Genomic DNA, 5,395 nt, shown 5'->3' on the forward strand with positions numbered 1-5,395 from the left:
GTGGGGAGGAGAGCTGGATAGTAGCTGCTCCAGAGAGGTGGGGAGGAGAGCTGCTCCAGAGAGGTGGGGAGGAGAGCTGCATAGTAGCTGCTCCAGAGAGGTGGGGAGGAGAGCTGCTCCAGAGAGGTGGGGAGGAGAGCTGGATAGTAGCTGCTCCAGAGAGGTGGGGAGGAGAGTTATACCTGAACCACTGATGGATAGTAGCTGCTCCAGAGAGGTGGGGAGGAGAGCTCAGTTATAGTAGCTGCTCCAGAGAGGTGGGGAGGAGAGCTGCTCCAGAGAGGTGGGGAGGAGAGCTGGATAGTAGCTGCTCCAGAGAGGTGGGGAGGAGAGTTATACCTGAACCACTGATGGATAGTAGCTGCTCCAGAGAGGTGGGGAGGAGAGCTCAGTTATAGTAGCTGCTCCAGAGAGGTGGGGAGGAGAGCTCAGTTATAGTAGCTGCTCCAGAGAGGTGGGGAGGAGAGCTGGATAGTAGCTGCTCCAGAGAGGTGGGGAGGAGAGCTGGATAGTAGCTGCTCCAGAGAGGTGGGGAGGAGAGCTGGATAGTAGCTGCTCCAGAGAGGTGGGGAGGAGAGCTGGATAGTAGCTGCTCCAGAGAGGTGGGGAGGAGAGCTGGATAGTAGCTGCTCCAGAGAGGTGGGGAGGAGAGCTGGATAGTAGCTGCTCCAGAGAGGTGGGGAGGAGAGCTCAGTTATAGTAGCTGCTCCAGAGAGGTGGGGAGGAGAGCTGGATAGTAGCTGCTCCAGAGAGGTGGGGAGGAGAGCTGAGAACCACTGATGGATAGTAGCTGCTCCAGAGAGGTGGGGAGGAGAGCTGAGAACCACTGATGGATAGTAGCTGCTCCAGAGAGGTGGGGAGGAGAGCTAAGAACCACTGATGGATAGTAGCTGCTCCAGAGAGGTGGGGAGGAGAGCTAAGAACCACTGATGGATAGTAGCTGCTCCAGAGAGGTGGGGAGGAGAGCTAAGTTATACCTTTGAAGTGTTGGGGCGTCCATGACCTTTTCTCTTCCGTCTAGTGAGTACGACGGATTTGTGTTTAAGGGAGTTCTGGGTTACAGGGCGAAAGTCTCTCACACACACAGAGAAATGCATATTATCGTTGCTGTCGGGCAGAAACCTTGTTCCTCTGTTTTTCATCTTTTAATGTTTTTTGTCCTGTCACAAATTATATTCCCTATTTTATCATTTCCTGCATGACAGCGGTGTGCGAAAGTATGGCGAAAACAACTCCTCCACAAGCTCACAGTGAACATGTCTCATTGTGATATGCTGTGAGGTTGTGAATCTGCTATTTTAGCTGTTTTTCATTTTCTCTTTTTTCCTTGTTTTGCCTATATAAATATAACGACATGCCCAACATGGACACCAGGTCTGTGTGTATTGTCATAGTTTTAGTCGTCATAGCTTAGTTTCTTCATGTAGATAAAATCTGTAGGCCAGGCCTATGAGTATAATGTAAAGAAATGGGTTTTGCAAAAATCGGTCTCATGGTGGCGCTATAAAAGGCAAATATTTTTCCTTGGCCTCTATGGAGTGCGCATACAAAGTTGTACACAGATCGATGACGATGCAGTTATAGGTAAAACATGATTTGGCCTGTTATAGCGCCACCATAAGGCTGATGTGAAAACATTTAAGTGGCATTTCTTCCTCGGCGAAGTGGGAATGTGCATGTGTAATTTCACGGAAAGCGCACGCTGTGTTCATGATTTGAGCCATTTCGTTGTAAATGGGCCAGTCATTGTAGCCAATCAGGATGGAATATGAAAAATCAAACAAAGCTTTGTTGATCACATGCATGACTATAAAGATAGTGTATATATAGATATGCGTGATGTATGGATAAAATCTGTGCGAGTAATATAAAGAAATGTGTTGATCAAAAATCGGTCTCATGGTGGCGCTATAACAGGCCGTTCTGAAGAATTTGGGGCAGAGGCCCGGGGGCCAAATCAGGCCCGTGAGTGAATTATCTTTGGCCCGCGGGATGATATTTAATTAGTATTAGAACTGGCCCTCTGGTATATTGCACGGACCACCATAATACTACAAGTCCCACAATGCACTGCGAGTGCATTGGCACAAATCACATACTATGAAAGCAGTGCTTGGTGAGGATCATAGAACAGGAAACTGAGCTTAATAATAATGCATTTTCAGTTTTAAATGTATTTACTTTTTTGCTGTTTGCCTGGGACGTCCTCATGACCGCGGTGCCCGTGTGTTGAAACACAGTCCGGCCCTCGACCTCGACCGATTTCTTTATTTTGGCCCACTGTGTATTTGAGTTTGACATCCCTGGCATACAGGGAGTGTGTGCATGTGCACAGTTTGGCATCGGCCGGGCCAGTGGTGCCGGAGATTAGCTGTACACGGACAGACGTGTACGGACGGACGGAGTGCAAAACATACTCTCTCCCCATGCCTTTGGCCTAGTGGAGAAAAAAATCAGGTTCTACCATGCTGCTGTTTCTGGTATTGCTGCATGTGCATAAACGTGTACAGTCAGTCAATTATACATTACTTTAATTTACAATTTAAAATCCTTGAGTCATTGGACAAAACAGTACAGTTGTCACGGAAACTGCGAGTGTGTATTAATGCTGCGGGAGAGGAGTGACGCGGTGGCACTCAGTACTGGAGTTAATTGCGAGGCAGAGTGGGGAATATTGTGACCCCAGCTGGAACCTCGCGATGATTGTGAGCCAAGCATAACACCACTGTGTTATGCTGATATTAGAGGCTTTTAACCTGTTTTGGGCGGGAACCCCTTTTGGTGTTTTAAGCATTATGTTATACTTTAGCTATTGAAAAATAGCAGATCTACAAGCTCATAGCGCGCCACCGAGTGGCGCGCTACGAGCTTGTAGGTCTGCTATTTTTGAAAAATCGTTAAAATGTGGCGCAAATCATTGAATATATATTTCAGAGCGAACATTTTTAACTAAAATATTTGCTTCTGGGGGGGTCCCTGGAACTACATATTTTGAGATGGGGGTCCGTGGCCCAATAGAGATAATTCTGGGGGTCCTTGACATGAAAAAGGTTGAGCACCACTGACATAGAAACATGGGTTTTTCAGAAAGAAATTAGGCTTTAGAAGCCTTTTTTTTAATCGTCCAAAATGGGTTAAGGGAGTTAATTGCGGCAGGGTTTGTGGAGAGGTAATGCGGTTAAACGCGCACTCGTGCATGCAAAGGCATTAGTGCCACCGATACACCGCCAAAACCGTGTGCGTGAATGAACGTACAGTCGTACACCGACAAACACACACTCAACCGCACTAATGGTATAGCCTACTCTTTAGTACTCTGCATATGAACATTTTCTTAGCTAGCCTGACTGATAATGAACTATATCTTTGGGTACATTTTCATTCGTGATGAGGGCAACAGGTGAAATTTAATTTGAAATGGCAGGTGGGTGCCTGCCATTTCAAGGTAGCCAATACCCACCTTTCCCTCTCTCTAACAGAGTAGTAGAAGTGGAGAGTGCTAACACAGGGCTTCCCAAAACCTTCCATGTCAAGGACCCCCAAATAACTCTAGCTTCTGGCTGTGGACCCCTGTTGAAAAATGACCTATAACTTATGAGACTTCAAAAAGGGACTCCACAAAGCAATGGGTGAAGTGTCAGTGTCCTTGTAGTCCGGCAGCCGACAGGCTTCTTTTGTTTAAAGTGGGAAATTTGGTATATAGCCTTTTTTATTGGCCTAAAATATTATACAGTGTATACATACATTCATGAATCCACTTGCTGACCGGCTGTCGGGGTGTATATGTGACGCTACCATTAACATCCTATAGATTTTCAAATTTTCATTATGCTTTATGTAGCATGTGACATGTCAAACTAGGGGGTTTTCATGATTCTGAATCCTAGTAGGGGAGCCTATCAATTTCCGTGATTTTGGAATGTTAATTTTTGGAGACATGCATATCTTGATTCTTGGAGTTACCAGAATGCCAAAAAAACTTCCATAACTAGGATATGCAACCTTTCCTTATTTCCTTTATTAGCTTAATTTGCATATATATATATGCAAATTAAGCTAATAAAGGAAATCAGTCATATAAAATAACAAACAATATGAGAAATGGTCACAGAATTATCACGTTGTTTATTCTAATATTTACAGAAATGTTGAATCAATAAACCAGTGGAGCCGAGTTTTTCATACCAGTGTTGCGGACTCTATTTCTTCCTCTTGTACTGCCAATTGTCCAGCACCATGGGCTAGAGTGGAGGACGAGGTGCATGCTCTATTAGACTATTACCTTTGTTGTTTACATTACCACACACCTCTAATCATCTGCCCTACACATGCACATCTCAGAGCAGTTAAAAAATTGAGATCGACAAGAATAATGTGATATGCACTGGGATTTCTTGCAGACACATTTGATCAGTTGGGTAATGGCTGGGGCGTGGTATCCTGTGTTGTGACTGGCAGCAGTTGAGCTCCCTCAGCGATGCGTCCCATCCATATTCAGTTGCTGGTGGCATTGAGTCCCCTGACACTGATGTCTTTGTTTTTACAATCCGACGGTACCATCAGCTGTGCAAGGACATCTATTTCATCACCGGTGTGGGGAACAAAAAACGTATCATCGCTGGAGCCAGTAGTGTAGGCACTTGGTAAAACGAGGACTTCAGCCTTACCAGGGTTCCATGGCGTCTCTTCATCATCAGGGATGGAGATCCCTGATGTCATCAATATTGGCAAGCAACTGTACATCTGACCTCAAACCCTTAGATCTCCATATATGGAGCTGACCTGTTCTGACATTCCGGACATTATGTTGATCCTTCCCCATCCATCCTTCCTCTTTGATGTCTCCCTTTTGACTGATACCTGTCCATTTAAACTCTAGACGGGTGCAGTACTTACTACTTAGTTTAGACAGTACTTGGTTTAGACTAGTCATTGGTTAGACAAGTCATTAGTCCTACAACTACAACCTATCTCAAACCCTCACCCTAACCCTAACCTTCCACGGGGCACACCTAAACCTAACCTTAACCCATGTCTAACCAATGACTAGGGTTGGGATTTGTTAGGATTTTAACGGTTCCGGATCCTTACCGGATCCCTCTTAACGGTTCCGGTTCCTAAAGGTTCCCTTAACGGTTCCTAATATTATTTTTTCACCCTTTTTTGCTGACATATATTATGCTTATATTATAACTAACCTAACCAAGTACTTAATAAACACAAATTCAATTATTGTATTTGCACTTTAAAATTATGAGGTGGCACTATTATTTAAACTTCACCACCACCAGCTAGCCACCACGACAATATCATTGTTGCAATTTGTACTGTATATTAAATATACAGTACACATTGCAATAATGATATTGTTGTGGTGACAAATGTTGTGTCTTCA

This window comes from Electrona antarctica (assembly GCF_951216825.1).
Source record: "Electrona antarctica genome assembly, chromosome: 15".
In the NCBI taxonomy this organism is placed as follows: Eukaryota; Metazoa; Chordata; class Actinopteri; order Myctophiformes; family Myctophidae; genus Electrona; species Electrona antarctica.